Raw genomic sequence first — 17,109 nt, forward strand, 5'->3', positions numbered from 1 at the left:
TTCTTGCTTGGGATTCTGTGCATCCTGGATTTGTGTCTTTTTCCTTCATCAGTGCCAGGGGGACAGGGATGGGGTCACTGCTAGTAACCACTATAGCCAATTACCCTCTTCCTCATCCCTCTGTTTACTTCCTATCTAGCGCTTATCAGTGTTATGGTTGCTTTATTTACTTATTGTTATTTATCTTTGCTAACTCACAACACCCAACATAGTACCTGGTATAGTTACATGCCGGAAGGGTATGTGCAACTGCCCAACATGTTGCTGACACCCCACGACCTGACAGTGCACCCCCCGTCTGTGACCTGTGCACTCATCCGCAGTTGACTGGCTCTGTCTGGCTTCCCGTAACCCCTGGTTTCATCTTCTTACTTCTACCCGAGCTGCCACAGAAGCCCATTGCAGGGATCCTGGGTGCCCAGGTCCCAGGTGACTCCTCAACTGCCACACACCTGGGCTTGCTGTCTCTACTCACTTCTGACATCTTGTGCGGCATCTCCAGACCCATCCCAAGTCCTTAGCCTAAAAAAACCTTTAAAACTAAGGCACTGTAAGCGAATGCATGTTTTTGTTGTTGTATCAGACCCATTACACACGGCCCTAGATTTGTGCTCCCAGATTTCCTGCTTGAGGACACTGTGACCTCTAGGAAGGTAGCCAGGCAGCGATTAAATTCTCCTGGGCTGCGGAGCGGAGATTTCTCTGCTCCTTGGAGGAAGGTGTGTTGAACTCCATGACTGTCATATGTCGGGTAGTTCCACGGTGACCCGGCAGCTGACAGCACCCCCAGCCAGGGGTTCTCTGATGGCAGAGGTAAAGGGAGCTGTCCTCGTGGGGAGACTTGCTGGCCAGCGAGAGCGCCCGCCCCCCTTGCTGGCAGACGTCTGGAGGAGCGCTGGCCGCAGGGGGCCGCTCAGAGGCTTCCAGGTGACAGACTCCGCCGCTCTCCTGCAGGAGGCGAGGCCACCTTGGGCGGGCATGTCCTGCATTTGTTCTTCCCAACTCACACCATTCTGCTCCCCCTGCCTCGTTCCTGGGGATTCCGTTGTGGACCTGAGCCTCAGCTTCTCTCCCTGGAACTTGGGTGAGCACCTGCTGCTGATTTTGGTAGTGAGGGGTTCTTAAGTGGGACCCTTTGTAAGTAGAGCTTGGGAGTCCACACGCCCTTTTGCTGAGACAGATGGGTCATCATATTGTGGTTACTGCTGAGTGTTGTTGATCAAGAGAGTTTCAAGCCCTTCCCGGAAGGTGAGCTGCGTGTCTTTTAGGTCAGAAGAGTGACCACCTACAATTTCCCAGAGAATCACTTGCTTTCTATCTTGATACGCACATTTCAATGAACAATTACGGAGAAGGCTATCACATTTCTTTCCAAATGAAAGGAAGGAAAGCTGTGGGGGACCTTCTGAGCAGCTCCGGGGAAAGTGATAGAAGTGGGCACATGCAGCGCACCCCCCCCCCCCCCCGCCCCTAACGTATACATTTCCTTTGTTCCACTTGTTGCTTAGTTTCTCTGACAGCGTAGGGGACATGCTGAGGCTAAACCCTCTGTAGTCACACCCATAGATGCACAGACACACTGGCTCAGTGGTGTAGGACTGCTGTGACTAAAAGTAGGACCTGTAATTACATGCTGCTAGCAGTGCATTTGACAAGAAATAAAGGGAAACTGAAAGCTTTGAGTCTGTCTCCGTCTCTAGCGGAAGATAGCTGCCAAACGTGGACCATTCTCAAAAAGAAAGCAAGTGTGTCCCCATCCACACCCTGAGGTAGGCGGCCTCCTGCAGGCTCCACTCCCCGTCTGCACACCCCGTGCGCTCCGGCCCCTGAGAGCAGACCTCTGATTCCTTCTGAAAATTGGACATAGCTACTGGGAGGTTAGGCTACAAAGGACTGGGACGTCCACCCTACTGGCATTTCCGGCCTGGCTTTTGTGCGTATTTGTCCTGATGAAGGGGCTATCTGTCAGGAAACTTAGGGTGTCTTGAAGTCAGCAGCTGTGGAGAGCGAGGGCCTGGGACAAACAGCGTTCAAGAAGCTGAATTTTGCCCACAGGCAGCCACATGAGCAAGCTCGCACATAGCTCACTCCCCACTTGGGCCCCGGAGGAGGCCGAGGCCCCTGTGGTCACTTGCCTGCAGTTCTGTGAGAGATCTTGAAGCAGAGATCCCATCCCCAGATTCCTGACCACAAAAGCTGTGAGATGATAAATGTGCATGTTTAAGCTGCTAACGTGTAGGGCAATTGTTTACAGCAAGAGATAAATGAGACACACATCAAGGGTCTCAACATTTCATGATGTAATAGCAAAAATATACCAAGCAAGCGGACACACAACTATATGAACGAGATGATGGGTGGCCATCCTGAAACATGTCAGAGACAACTGGGTAACTGCGAGCGAGATCATGCCAACCACAGCGAGTCACATGGCTTGACGCCCTGGTTGTGTGAGTTTACATGGAAGATTTTGCCTCTTGGGTTGACTTCCTACTATTTCTGTAAATTAACTGTAAATAAATAGTTTGCTGGACCTGACCTTGTCCTCTCATTTTAACTTAACCTTGTTATGCTGTATACCAAGTGTATTCTTCAGTGGGATACTTGAACTGAATGCAATGTTTACGGACCTGAACTTGCAAAGGAAGGGAAACAGGTGCTTGGCGTTTTGGGAACTTGGTTTGGATGTGCCGCTCTTCCCAGGTCTGGTAGCAAATCAAGAAAACGTACCATTTTGATCTCCTTACATGTGGCACACCCTTTTTGATCTGACGCAAAGCCAGCACAGAGCTCTGAAGGGAACGTGGTGTCCCTGTCGCCTGCATTTTATCATTCTAACCCTTTTTGGATGAATTGATGTCATTTGTATAAAAATACCACAGTTGAAAACAAACATTTCCCAGCCCTGAGCAGAGTGCTTCTGCGGACCGATTCCTGGCCGGGAATGACGCTGCCCTTTCTTCCCACTGTCCGGAGAGCAGGAGAGAGCATTCCAGGGCCTTCCCCCTCAGCACTGGGGAGGGACATTTTGGACCAAATAACGACTTGTCCTGGGGCTTCCGTGCGAGCAGGCTGTGTAGTGGTGCCTTCAGGTCGTGACATCCCAACTCCCCGAGGGAAGTCTCCCAGGTTGAGGTCCATTCACATATCATCCCCTGAGAGTTTGCCTCCACTCTGATCTGACAACCAAGAATAGCAATGGCTATAACCCAACAAATGCATCCACAATTGTATTATTTATTATGCATGTTGTCTATAGGTTTTTCTGAGAATTCATATTTCTTCTTTAGGGGCAAGGGTAGTGTGTTTATCATATTTTGAGTTAGTATTTCAAGCAAAAAACAATAAACAAAAATTTGGAATATAACTTCAGTGAAGGAGATACAGAAGTCTCTTTATAAAATGATATTTTAGGTCTTTTACAAAGTTTCAAGAATCCCATGTTCCATGCCCACGGGAGGCAGAAGTCTGCCTGTGCTGCTGGCTGGCAGGAGCGCGTCTGGGGGGCCTCGTGCAGGAACTGGGTTCCATCCGACTGAAATCATTGCTTGGCTGGAGGATGGTTTTCACATTATAGCTTTAAAAACTTAAAAATTTAAGCCATTGCCATTTAATAGTTAAGTAAACAGATATAGGTAAACAAAAATCGATGTGTAGTACATTTCTCCCCAGTTTTTCGTTCTTCACTTAGTTCATTTTTGGTTTGCAGAATCAATGTATACTCTAAGGAATTTTGCCTTTTCTGGTTTGCCGTGTGCAAGTTTTGTAAGATTTGTCACGAAGAAGACATGGGGGTAATGGAAAAACACGGGCTTCCACGTCACCAGACCTGGAACACACTACTCGACTCCCCTATCTGTGAAATGGGACAGTACCGCCTTCCTCCATGTTCCTGGGGCCTTAATGGAGGCCCAGCCTTTGCGAGGTCACCTCTGACCTTGCCATGCTTTTGTTTTGGTGGTAAAAACCACTTTTAAGAGAATAGGGCAGCATTGTTGGTTATATGCCTAGGGTTGTACAGCAGATCTCTAGAATGTATCCACCCTGCATGGCTGAAACTCTGCAACCCACTGAACAACAGCATCCCTTCCCCCAGGCAACCACCATTCCACTCTCTGCTTTACGAGTCCAAGTACTACTCTAAGTGCCTCAGATAAGTGGAATCTTGCAGTATTTGCCCTTTTGTGACTGGTTTATTTCATTTGACATAATGTCCTCAAAGTTCATCCATGTTGTAGCAAGTGGCACTATTTCGTTCCTTTTTAAGGCTGAATAATATTCCATTGTATGTACACCCCACATTTTGTTTATCCACTCATCCATAGAGGGACACCTGTGTTGTTTCCCCATCTTGCCTATTGTGAATGAGGGAGATAAGAACATGGGCATGCAAATATCTCTTTGAGACCCTGGTTTCAACTCTTTTGGATAAAATACCCAGCTTTGTCTTACTTTTAAATTTCATAGTCTTCTGAACATAATTTAATGATAGAATCTCCTCTAATGCTTTTTTAATAAGTCTCTCATGAACTGAGCGTGGCCCGAGGTCAGGGCCTGTGTCTCACGCATCTCTGTGTCCCCAGCACCGAGTGGTGGTCAGTACAGAACATTGCATGCCTGACAAGTTGGACCAAGAAAATACGCAACCGATGAATGTCAATGGAGATCTTGGCACAGAGGAGGCATTCAATGAACATAACGTTTTCTCCCGCTACAACCTAAGATGGTGAATACAGGATTGCAACAAATACAATACACAGGCATCATTCACTAATGTGTTCTCCACAACATGTAGGCTACAGAGACCTCCTGTGTCTGAATATGAGGGTTTAAAACATAGCAAGCCATATTCTGGTAAAAAGACCACTTCTGTTTAAAGATTGCATGATGATGGTCTTTTTCTCTCAGCACTTCAATCGGATAGTAAACAAGGGGGGAGCAGTTCGAACACCAATGTTTAGTTAAAGCAAGACAGGCCACGCGCTGAGGTGGGGTGTGCCCGACCAGCCGAGAGGAAGCTCCTGGCAGCGCCTCTCCCACAGACACAGGGCTGAGGTCCCAATGCAGACGTCCTCAGAGAGCTGGGGACCCGCCTCTCCTTCTCAGTATTCACTCGCCCACGCACCAGGCAAACGTTTGTCCAGCACCGCCCACACACTTTTCCCAGCCGCTGTGCCTTCACAGCATTAAATGTCAGGGGGATGTCCAGATGATTTCCAGATGTCTTACGCAACAGGAATTGATTTCTTCTCTGAATGGAATCCGAGCCAGGTTTTGAGAGAAGGTGGCCTCCACACCCTGCTGTGTCTGTCTCCCTGCCTTTGGTGGTGTATGTACGTGGCACTGCCTGGCACACCGTCAGGCGCTCTGCTGCTGTGGGGTTGATTCCCAATGGCTTAGCCCATTCCTCCAGAAACATTGTCCTGAATTAGCTGTGGCCTCCACCACATGCAATTAGCAGACAGCAGCCCTGGTCTCCATCTGCCCAGAAGCATGGCATGGACCAGCGAGCCTTTGTAATTACAGCCTGGAAACCAGGGAACTGCGCGGGCCTTTGCTGGTGGCGCGGAGCACATGCCGAAGCCTGGTGGGTGCCTCCCGGACAACGGAGGCCCCCGGGGACCCAGGCTGGTAGACTTTGTCGCACCCTCTTAGTAAACATTCTAGAAGCTGGCATGGACTTAACACGTGTCAAAGTGGCTTTCCTATCTCATCCGATGCTCACCACATCCTTAGGAAGTAGGTTCAGATCTCAGAGGAATTAAGTGACTCAGTTTGCACTCTTTTCATACTTGGCTGTGTAGTGTTTGGGCCCAAAATCACCCACCAGGGCAGCCTGTTTGTGACGAGAGCAAGGCCTTTGGCTCAAAACAGACCCGAGTTCCTGTCCCTGTTCAATTGCTCAGTGGCTCTGTAACTCTGGCACTTTCTTAATCTCTCTCTGCTTTAACTTCTTCATCTACAAGTTTGAAATAAAACAGCAAATCTGCAGGGTTTTTTTACTTTGAAATGAAATAACATCCATCAAGTGCCTGCTCCCACTGGGGACTTACCGGTGCTGGCTCTCTGCTGCTCATAAAGGGTGGAGCCAGGACCACCGGGTCCCCTGGTCGAGCCCATTCCTCCAGAAACATTGGCCCCAGTGAGAAATTAAGTGTCTGTTTAATAAGTAATGTTGTTTTTCTGGTCAAGATGACAGAGCAAGAAACCACTTTGTTTGCCTCTTCCTATGACTGCATCAAAATTACAAATAAATTATCAAACAACCGCTCTTGGATGCCACCTGAAGACTAGCTGAAGAGAACTCCTACAACATGATATAAAGCAGAAGCCACGTTGAGACTGGAAAGAGGGACAAAGACGAACAATAGCTGGTCCCCCACACACCTGTGGCAGGTAAGAATTGGGAGGGATATTCCAGCTGTGAAGGTCCCCACTGAGGAGCGAGGGGTTTCAGCCCCAAATCAAACTCCCCAGCCCATAGTGTCAGAGTCCCTGTCGTGAAAATCAGCAGGGACTAAGTCCCGGTGAGATGGAGGGCTGCTATAGGCCCAGGCATCCTCCTAAAGGACTTGAGCACAGATACACTTGCTCACCAAAACTCGTCCAAATTCCAGCAAAGGGTCAGGAGTTTGAAAGGCACCAGGGACATGTGGGGAGGGACTGAATGTTCTGGCTTTAGGGAAAGGGTTGGTGGACTAAAGTGATGGCAGGAGCCATTGTTCCTTTGTAGGTCCTTTCCCTCACTCCCCCCCCCCCCACCCCCCAACATATACACAGCCTGCAGTTGAAGGCCGGTGTCAAATGTGAGTCTCCATTAACCTGCATAGCGCAGCTCTCATCCCACACTGGTGATTCTCTTGCCCCACCCAATTCGTAGGCCTGCCAGAATCTCTTTCAGAAGTTAACCCACACAACCTGGGCCCACACTATGCAGTTTTCTAAAATCTATCACAAGTTCATAAATCCCAAACAAGTAACAGCAGATAGCAGCAGGCCCTGTACCTTTTGCTAAGCAGCCCTAGAAGTAGCCAGCCTCGGTTCACAGCATAACCACTCCCAGGTGCCGCTAAACCCAGCACAGGCAGCAACCAACCACAGATCATGTTGCATTGCCAACCACGTGGCCCCAGGCCAAACACAAATAGGGGCTGACCTGAGTCTGCACCAGAACCCCTCCCAAGAGGCTTTAATATCAATATGCCTGGTGGCTGTCTTCAGACCACACTGAAAGGAAAAAAGAAACACCAAAAGGTGAACATGGCAGGCACCAGCCATGCTCAAATGAATCCTACTCACATTCCACACAACAGCTTATAGCGATGACAAGTCTTCACAAGCAGTAACCCTGAGGGTCAGTTCCACCGACTCATGTGCCAACAGCAATCAGGGCTCAACTACAACAGGAGAGCACACGAAATCCACACATGGGACACCCCTGGGGATTTGCTTAGGAAATCAGGAAGCCTGTGCCACTGGGCCTCACAGGACACCTACTACATACGGCTACTCTGCCAAGATGGGAGACATAGCAGATCTACCCAATACATAGAAAGAAACACAGGGTGGCAACCAAAATGAAGAGAAAAAGAAATATGTCCCAAATGAAAGAACAGGACAAAACTCCAGAAAGAGAACTCAACAATGGGGACAAGCAATCTACCAGATGCAGATTTCAAAACACTGCTCATAAATATGCTCAGCAAACTTAGGGAAAGAATAGATGATCTCAGTGAGAACTTTAACAAAGAGATAGGAAATGTAAAAAGGAGATAGAAAACATAAATGAGAACCAGTCAGAATACATAGGAATCAATCAACAACAGATTAGATGAAACCTGAGGACTGAATCAATGTTATGGAAGTCAAAATAACAGAACACACCCAAAGAGAAAAGGAAAAAAGAACTTCCCCCTAAAATGTGGGTGGTTTCAGGGACCTCTGGGGCAACATGAAGTGTAACAACATTGACACCACAAGGGTAAAAGAAGGAGAAGAGAGTCAATGGATTGAAAACCTACTTGCAGAAATTACAACGGAAAACTTCCCTAACCTGAAGGAAATAGACATACAAATCCAGGAAATGCAGAGTCTCGCCCCCCCCCCCCCCCCAAATGAACCAAATGAGACCCACCCCAAGACACATCATATAATTAGCATGCCAAATGTTGAAGACAGAGAATCTGAAAAGCACATTGAGAGAAAAGCAGTTAGTTATGTAAAACAGAGCTCCCATAAGACCATCAGCTGATTTCTCAACAGAAACTTTGCAGGCCAGAAGGGGTTGACACAAATATTCAAAGTGACAAATACCAAGGACCCACAATCAAGATTACCCAGCAAGGCTATCATTTAGAATCAAAGGAAAGATATAGAGCTTCCCAGACAAGAACAAGCTGAAAGAGTTCATCACCAACAAACCAATATTATGAGAAATGATAAAGAGGCTTCTTTAATAATAATAATAAGAAAAAAAGAGGTAAAAATATGAATAATAAAATGGCAACTACATACCTATCAATAACCCTAACTCATAAATACAGAGAACAAAATGATGGCTGCCTGTTGGGAGAGGGGTTGCATGGAGTGGATGAAAATGGTGAATGGATTAAAAAGCACAAATTGACATTTATGAAACAGTCATGGGCATGTAAAGTACAGCTTAGGAAATACAGTCAATAATCCTATCTAATGAAAGAGTAATATGCAGATTGACCATCACTCCAACACACAAGATGGCTGCCCCCATGTGGTCAAAGATCCTGCTCCCATGTGGACACAAGATGGCCACCACAATATGGCCAGCAGGGGAGGGCAGTTAGGGGTGACCAGGCTGGCAGAGGAGGGAAGTTGGGGGTGACCGGGCCTGCAGGAAAGGGCAGTTGGGGGGGGACCCGGACCTGCGGGGGAGAGCAGTTGGGGGGACCTGGTCTGCAGGGGAGGGCAGTTAGGGGTGACCAGGCCTCTAGGGGAGGGCAGTTAGGGGCAAACAGGCTGGCAGGGGAGCAGTTAGGCATTAATCAGGCTGGCAGGGGAGTGGTTAGGGGGTGATCAGGAAGGCAGGCAGGTGATCAGTTGGGAGCCAGCAGTCCTGGATTGAAGAGGGATGTCCGACTGCCCCTAAACGGGCAGTCGGACAGGGCAGTCGGACATCCCCCGAGGGGTCCCAGATTGGAGAGGGTGCAGGCTGGGCTGAGGGACACCACCTCCCCATGCACGAATTTCGTGCCCTGGGCCTCTAGTATTGTAATAACTAAATATGTTGTCAGGTGGGTGCAGCACTTCCCAGAAGGATCACTTTGTAGGTTACAGAAATGTCTAACCACTATGTAATACACCTGAAAGTAATATAATATCGAATATCAACTGTAATCGAAAAATGTTTAAGTTAAAAATGAACAAAATAAATAAATACTGTTGTTTAAATCACTCAGTCTGTGGTATTTAGTATAGCAGCCTGAGCAGATGAAGGCATAGAGAATACATAAGATGGTACAATATACATATCTTTGGCGTTGTGAGAGTAGAGACAGGAGAAGATGAGGAGATGCAACATTGAAAAGATGATACTATGTTCGAGAGTTGAAGAAGAATGTGTATTGTCAGTTAATGAAGCAAAAGAGATCACGAGGCGGATAGAGGATTTTTTAACCTGAAACTAGCTACACTTCTTAAAACAGTAGAATTCAAAAGACAATCTTAAAATCAGTGAGCAAGTAAGATGATCACCTACAAAGTAAGGATTATTAAAATGATGGCATGATTTTCAATAGCAATTACAAAAAGCATATGACATGCAATAATTTTTAAGGCCCTTAAGTGGAAAACCTTTGCATCTAGAACTGATTATTCTGTAACATTATAATTCATAAAAACTCAACAATATTATAAATTATTTTGAATGTGTACTTAAAATGCAAAATTATGAATAATTCAAAAGTTAAATGACATCTAAAATATATCACTTTTATTACCCTGAAGTCAGAAAGACTAAGGCAATATAAAAACTTATACAATATGACACTACTAGAGGCCCAGTGCACAAATTTGTGCACCAGTGGGATCTGTCGGCCTGGCCTGCAGGATCGGACTGAAACCAGCTCTCTGACATCCCCTGAGGGGTCCCAGATTGTGAGAAGGCGTAGTCCAGGCTGAGGGACCCCACTGGTGCACAATCGGAGCCGGGGAGGGATGCGGGAGGTTGGCCAGCCAGGGAGGAACTGCAGGAGGGCTCCAGGGCATGTGTGGCTGGTCTCACTCAGTCCTGATCGGCTGGACCCCAGCAGCAAGCTAACCTACAGGTCGGAGCGTCTGTCCCCTGGTGGTCAGTACATGTCATAGTGAGCGGCTGAGCAGCCTTAACATATCATTAGCATATTATGCTTTTGGTTGGTTGAACGAACGACTGGATGGTGACACTTAGCATATTAGGCTTTTATTATATAGGATATATAACCCCCAAAATTATCACTATGTATAACTTTGATTACCCACATCTGTAATAACAACATAAACACTTTTATAAGATGTACATACACCAAGTTGGAATTTTCTCAAAAAATTAAAAATATAACTACCATGTGATGCCACAATCCACTTCTGGATATGTATCCAAAAGAATTCAAAGCAGGATCTAAAAGAGATATTTCCTGGGTTTGATTCCTGTCAAAGGCATGTACCTCGGTTGCAGGCTCCTCCCTGGCCTGACCCTGTCCGGGGCTCATGAAGGAGGCAACCAATCTATGTGTTTCTCTCATATTGATATTTTTCTCTGTCTTTCCTCGCTCTTCCACTCTCTCTAGAAATCAATGGTAAAATATCCTTGGGTGAGGATTAAAAATAAATAAATAAATAAAATGAGATATTTGCACACCCACATTCATTGCTACATTTTTTTTGCAATAGCTAAGAGAAACCCCAATGTCCATCAGCAGATGAAAAGATAAAGAAATGTGGTCTATACATACCAAGAGCCTTGAAAACAAGGAAAGTGAGTCGCAAGGAGGATGAACCTTAGGACATTATGTTAAGTGAAATAAGCAAGACACAAAAGGACAAATACTGTGTGATTCCACTCATACTAAATATTGAAAGTAGCCAAAGTCAAAGGTAGAACATAGAAGGATGGTTGTCAAGGTCTGGGGAAGAAGGTGGGAGAATTAGTGTCTAATCTGTGTAGAGATCCAGGGTTGAAAAATGACGATTTTCTGGAAATCTGTGGCACAGCAATGCAAATATAGTTGACACCACTGAAGGGTACATATAAAAATAGTAAAGATGGTTTAAAAAAGGAAGAATCATAAGCATACATTTCCATGACATAGATTGTCAACAGATTTGTAGATATAACACCAAACACAAAAGCAACACAAGAACAAAATAAATAAATTGGGCTTCATTAAAAGGTAAGACTTTTTTCCTTCCAAAGACACTCTCAAGAAAGTAAAGAACAACCCACAAAATGGGAGAATTTTGTGGAAACCTTATCTCTGGAAAGACACTTTTACCTAGAATATATAAAGAACTCTTACAATTCAATGATAAAAGCCAAACCAACCAAACGGTGGCAAATGGTGAGGACACATTGCTCCAAAGAAGATGCACTCATGGCCAGAAGCATACGAAAAGATGCTCAACGTCAGGGAAACGCAATCTCCATCCGCAATGAGATGCCGCTCCCGGGCCACGAGGGTGGTGACCGGACTTGCTCCTATGTCCTGGCATTTCCCCAGGATGCCAGGGCTTCCTCCCGGGGATTTATTCCTCCTGGAGGAGCAGGAAGTCTCTGCAGCCAAACCTGCGTGGTGCCTCCCAGGCTGTCCCAGTTCCTGGAGTGTGACCTGCCCTCAGTCCCCTGACCTCCCCAACCCCACTTTCCCCACAGAAAAACGGGGGAAAGGAACGAACTCCTAGGCTCTGTGTGCGCCCGCCCCCCCACCCCCACCCCACCCCCGGGAGCTACAAGGAAGTGGAGCAGCAGGGAGCGCTGAGCACACAGGGACACAGGGAGCACCTTCTCCGGTTGAGCATCGTGATTTCCCTGGAGGAGTGATGGGAGGGCATTGCCCTTCCCACAGATTCCACTTCAGTCACTAGGAGCCCGTCCTGCTTCCCGCCTGACGCACTGCCCTCCAGGGTGTCCTGTCAAGTTTATTTTCCGGTGATAAAGAGGGTTGGCTGCAGGGGAATAGGGAACACTTCTTCCCTCTTCTTCCCATTGCACCCAGCTTAGATTTTACAGACGCTAATGTGCCAATCTCTCCAGGACTCCACGGAGCCGTGGACTTGGCCTCGCCCACGATTGAAGCAGCGATGGGCCTCCAGTCAGCCCCCCTGTACAGGTTCCAGGGAGATTTCGGGGTTCCCAGGGCTCCGAGGTGGGGGCAGCCCAGGCTCTGCCTCCCCCTGGGACCTGTTCATCCAAACAATGACTCAAAGGCAGACACAGCAGGCAAGTGAGGACGGGCGCAGAGACACCCGGGCCAGGTGTGAACCTGATGATGGGGAAGGCACACAGGGCGGAGCAAGTGTGTTCCCTTCAAACACACTCAGTGTTCCTGACAACCTGGTGGTGGGGGTGTGGGGGGTGGTTAACCTGTTTCACCACCGAGACCCTGAAAGCAGAGAAGTCGCAGGACTAATTCGCACCAGTGAACGAGGGTCCAGGCTCTGTCCCTCAGCCACACACTGGCATCCAGGGCCGGCCACCCCAGCACATCGGGTGCACATGGGGAGGATGCTGACCCGGGAGGGCTGGCAGCTTCTGGACCAGCCCACGACACACACAGAGTCTGGCACAACCGCCGAGCCCGTTTCTCTGTGTTGAGGCCCAGCTGGGCAGGGAGGGGGCAGCGGCCGGGAAAGACGGGCCCAGGTGAGAAGTCTCCTTCACAAAGTGCCCAGGGGGCCGGGAGAGTGGGTGCTGCCCGCCGCAGGGACAAGGGAAGGCAGCGGAGGAGGAGGTGAGGGCTGACCTGCGATTTTGTGGGAGGGGGAGGCCCTGACATGAGTCCATTCCCGCCCGAGCTCTGTGTGGGGGCAGCAGAGGGCCAGGCCTCCTTTGGGACTGCCCGGCCTCAGCCCTCCCATCGCTGCTGCGGGGCCACCGCCCGGGCCACAGCTCTGCATGCTGGGTGGGCTGGGGCCCTGCTCGGGAGCCTCAGCCTTCCCACCCAACCTGAGCCCGGGACGGAATCAGAACTTGAACATGGGGAAGAGACATTGGCAGGAGGCAGGGGGTGAGGGCCAGGGCTTGCATCCTCCCTTCCTCTGAGGTCCCCTCTCCAAGGAGCAGCGCAGACCCGAGTATGGACACAGCAGCCCCAGAGCATTTTCAAACAAAATTATCTTTATTCATAACTGACCCACAATGCCCCAAAGGTGCTAGTCCTAACCCCCCAGGCCCACCCCCACCCTAATGGTTCTGCCCTACCTCCTACCCCCCCCCCCAGGCCCACCCCCGCCCTAAGGGTCCTGCCCTCCCTCCTACCCCCCTAGGCCCATCCCCGCCCTAAGGGTCCTGCCCTCCCTCCTACCCCCCCAGGCCCACCCCCGCCATAACAGTCCTGCCCTCCCTCCTGCCCCACCCCAGCCCACCCCCACCCTAAGGGTCCTGCCCTCCCTCCCTGCCTCCCATCCTCCCATGTCAGTGGAACAGCAGGATCAGCCCTGCGATGACAAGGAGCCCTTGGCTCCTCTGGGGGACAGCCAGGTCCCATGGAGTCTGGGCCCCTCGGGGCGCTGGCAGTGGGGGGCACCCCCCTCCGCTCCATACTGGCTGCAGTGCCGCTTCCTCCAGCTCCCTGGGTCAGACGGGTCACACTTTCTCTTGTGAGGCTGTGAGGAGGGAACCAGCCCCGGAGCCAGTGCTGGCCTCCCCCAGACCCCGAGCTCGGCCCCTGGGCGGGGGGTCTTCTCCGCATGGGCGGGGCCTCCCCCCAGAGCGCGCTTCCCAGACTGGCCAGCTGCAGGGGGAGCGCGGCTGAGGCCTGGTCTCTGCAGGGACCGGGACCGGGCAGCGCCCCGGGGCCCCCGACCTCCAGGGCAGGCCAGGCCCGAGGCAGGGACAGGACTCAGAGAGAGCGCGCAGGGCAGCAGGCGGCCGGGAGAGGCCCAGAGGAAGGCCAGGCTGGCGAGGTCCTCCTCGTCCCCACGGGGCCTGTCCGCTGGCCCGAGCGGCTCCCTGGCCAGAGAGGCCTCTCTGGGGACGCAGGCGCCCCTGGGTCCCCGTGCACAGTCAGCAGGCCCGTGGCCCTGGGGAGCAGCGGGGGGGCACCGAGCCCGGAGCGGTGGGTGCTCCTCACGTCCCGAAGAGACAGCAGCAGCCGGGGGCCTGGAGCGGGGGGCGTGTGCGGGGCCGCGCCTCTGCCCGTCCGGGAAGCCAGTCTCTGGCGGGCAGGCTGTGTCACTGACCCCCAGCTGGGGGCCGGGCTCACGCCTCCGGGCATCTGGGCTGCTCGCAGACTCAGAAGGACTGGAGTCCCACCGGGGAGCACCGTGACTCGGGGGTGCCTGCACGCCCCCCTCCTCGGAGGCCAGGAGTCGCTCCTCTGCCAGCTGGAGGAAGAAGGGGACAGTGACTGGCGCTGCACACGTGTGAGAGGAGGAGGTGGGTGATGGGACAGTGGCACTGGGGGGAGGAGCGGAGGAGGGGACACCGTGACTCGAATCCACGACAGTCATGTGGCTCTGCTCCGTCCCCTGTGCCATATTCCCAGCTTTGTGCCCTGCCCTTCGGGGCTCCCATCCCTCCTCCTCTCTGTTGTCCTCTCCTTCTTGTCCCGGCTGCTCCCACCCAGGGCTGGCCCCTCGGCATGCGCTGCCTGCAGGCAGGGGTGGCGTGGACACAGGCATGTGCGCCCTGGTTCTGGGTTGCTCCCTGCCCTGGTTTACGTGGGTGCTCCCTCTCATGGCTCCCTGAACCCCCAATCTACCTGGAGTTCCTCCCTCCCTGACTCACTAGGGCTTGTCCCTCCTCTAATTCTCCTGGGGTCCCTGGTCCTATGGCTCACTTGGGGTCCCCCCCCATCTCCCTAAGGTCCCACCCTCCCCTGGCTCACCTGGGCAGCAGTGAGCCCTTCTTCCTGCTCCAACTCCTCAGCCAGGGCCAAGGGGTCCTGCTGAGCGTCTGGGGAATTCATTTGCTTCAGGAACTGGGGGTCAATGACCTCCTCCACCTGGGACAGAAGGGAGCGGCCGTGAGCCCCTTGGCAGGGAGTGAACTGGGAGTCAGCGGGGCCTGGAGGACAAGTGGGAAAGCCAAGACCCACCCCGTCCTCCGGCACAGGTGGGTGTTTCACTCCATCACGGTCATCAGGTACACACACACACACACACACACACACACACACACACGCGCACGCGCGCTCACAGACACACACTCTCACTCGCCCAGCTCAGCAGCAAAGAGCAGAGCCCAATCCCATCAGCCTGGGGGAACCCGGGTCTGGGTGCAGCAGCGCCACCCTCTGGGACCTTGTGGGCCCCGAGCTGTGAGCCAGCCCACCTGGGTGACAAAGTCTTCCTGGGAGCACAGCTGGTCCAGGTAGCTCAGGAGACCCTCATCCTGCAGCCACTCCTTCACTTCATCTTCCCATCCTCCACCGGGCGCCCCCAAGGGCAGCTCATCCATGATGTCCATGTCCTCTTGCTCGGCCTCAGGGGGGATCCCGTCGCGTGACTCGGTCTCCCAGGGCGGCTGGGGTGTGTCGGTGCACTGGGCGCTGGGTACAGCCTTCCTGGGGGTGGGCGCTGGGCAGAGAGGGAAGAGGAGGGAGCGTGAGGGGATAAAGCTCCCACCTCCAGGGCATGCGATGCTGAGGGCAGTGTTGGGGCATTAATAGGGGTGCGGCTGGGTCGGGGCCACTGACGCCTTGTGAGTGTGTGAGGAGAGCCCAGAGGGGAGCACCCAGGAGAGTCAGCTGTGAGGACGAGTGGAGCCACCGACTCTCCAAGGGAACCCGCAGCCAGCCCGCTTCTCAGCAGACTTCATGTGGGGCCTTGACAGGGAGCGGGGCGAGGGGATGAGAGGGTGGACCCGGTCCAGACCCCATGGGGACACAGGGCCGCTGAGGCCCGGCTCTCAGGGCTGTTTCCCTTGAAAGACCAAAGCCCCCTGAGGAGAAGGCTGATGTGGGGGGACAGTGGCCTGCGCTAGGCCCTGTTGCCTTTGGCCATGGGCTCCCCTGGAAACGTGCTGGCTTACCTGGCTGCGTGTCCACCACTGGGGCTGGGGGCCCCCGAGGATCAGGTCTCGGTGGGGCAGGAGGAGGCTGGGTCTGCGCCCCCTTCTTCAACTGCAACTTCTGAACCTGCATCTGCTCCTCCGCCTCAAACGCCATGAACCTGGGGGTGAGGGCACAGGCTGTGCTGAGAAGGAGGCCGCCCGGAGCCCCGCAAAGGCAGCAGCGGATGGAGGATGGAGAGCAAGGGCCTTGGGGCTGCCAGGGCCCGGACACCGGGGAGGCAGGAGGCTGGCTGAGCACATTGCTGCACAGCCCCTCTGGCTGGAGTCTGGCCCCCTGGGCGGGCACCTCCTCCCCAGCCTGTCCTGAGCCTTCATGTCCCGCCCAGGACGGGTCAGCGTCAGAGGAGGGGGAGCTCCCGGGGAGGTGGGACAGGAGCACCCACACTCTGAAGCTGAGGAAGAGACGCCCCCAGGAGGAAGCGCCTCTGGGCTGCGGGGACCCCGTGCTGACACCCTCCCACCCCCCTCCTCTCTGATGAGCCCTCACAGCTGGACCCTGCCCCGCAGGCAGCCCCCCCGCCCCCAGCTGTGGGGACCCAGGACCCTGACTCACTTTTCTGCCATCTCGAAATAGACCCTCCGGTCACAGGTGCTCTTGCGCTGCCATTCCTGCATGGCCAGCCCTATTCCCTCCTCCAGCGTCATGGTGGGCTTCAGGCGGGACAGGGGCCGGAGCGCTGGCCTGTAATGCCTCAGGGTCAGTCACGGCCCAGCCTGGCCTCCACCCGCCTGGCCACCCCAGCTCAGTGGAGCCAGTCCCACCCCCACCCGGCAGGACTGAGCACCCACAGGTGAGGGAGGAGGCGTCTGTGTGCAAAGACACGCCTTCCAGCTGCTGCTGTCACGGCCTCACATCCACACCA

The sequence above is a fragment of the Cnephaeus nilssonii genome (genome assembly GCF_951640355.1).
Source record: "Cnephaeus nilssonii genome assembly, chromosome: 14".
NCBI lineage: Eukaryota > Metazoa > Chordata > Mammalia > Chiroptera > Vespertilionidae > Cnephaeus > Cnephaeus nilssonii.